The sequence below is a fragment of the Hippocampus guttulatus genome, chromosome 11 (assembly GCF_054856545.1).
Source record: "Hippocampus guttulatus isolate MCC_2025c chromosome 11, RoL_Hgut_1.0, whole genome shotgun sequence".
In the NCBI taxonomy this organism is placed as follows: Eukaryota; Metazoa; Chordata; class Actinopteri; order Syngnathiformes; family Syngnathidae; genus Hippocampus; species Hippocampus guttulatus.
Window position 1 is genome coordinate 11,385,133 of NC_141271.1, and position 1,105 is coordinate 11,386,237.

Below are 1,105 nucleotides of genomic sequence, written 5' to 3' on the forward strand. Positions count from 1 at the left end.
CAAATAGACATCTGAGCTCTACACTACATCACCACCTCCAGTGTCTAACCTCCAGGCGAGTCTCTTCCACATCACAAGCACCTAATTCATAAGCCCCATTTCCTGAGGTGACCCACTTCCTGTCAGGGCCTATTCCATCTCTTCGTGATAAATTATTAATTGCACTTCAAACCGCTCGTCTCCTTCCTTCCCCACGTAGTCGCTGCTAATTAAAATAATGGATACGACCTTGAGCTACCAACTGAGACTTGCTTGGGTCTGTAAGTCAATTAGTGTCTTCATCATAACTAGAAAAATGTATCAGGAACTGTCAGTTTTAGAACATTTGAATCATACATTTTTAAAAAAACATTTACCCTCGCTGTAAAATCAGGAATGTGACTTCACGTTACTTTTAATGAACTAGTAAAACCCATCCATTCATTTTAGACGGTGCTTGTCCTCCTCATTAGGGTCGTGGGTGACCTCAAGCCAAACCAAACTGACTTTGGGCAAGAGATGGATTCGAAACCTTAACCTTAGAACTTTGAGGCAAACGTGAGCCTCTCCACCACACTGGCTGACTTGTGGAACCAAACGTTTTAAATTTAGGGCATACCAGCCACCTCCGTAGGTATAAAGACACAATCACATAAAATGTAATACAACAGCTGGATTTGGAAAAATAATTTACTGTACTTACTGATTCGGTTGCTTGATTTACCACTCTGAGTGGGCCAACACATTTGAAAGAGCTCAGGTTGATGCAGTGCAAACGATAACCATTATTCATGAACAGTATTAAATTAAACTCTCTATGACCGTCTTCACCAACACTGAGCACGATCTTAATATGTTGTTGGGATTATTTGTTTCGGTGGACATTCAATTTGAGTTATTTTTGAACAAGTGATTCCTCTAGTGGCTATTTAGTGAATTGAACGTGCATTCTCACACGCCATTAAATTTACAGTATTAATTTATTCGTTTATTTCCCGGACAAACATCAATTCCAAAACAATGATTTGAATAATAATCGTCTTTTACTAATTTGACTTTTTTTTAAAAATCTTTTGGTCATTGAACCGGAAATAGAGAACTGGTTGCGTAGCAACCGAATGCCCAC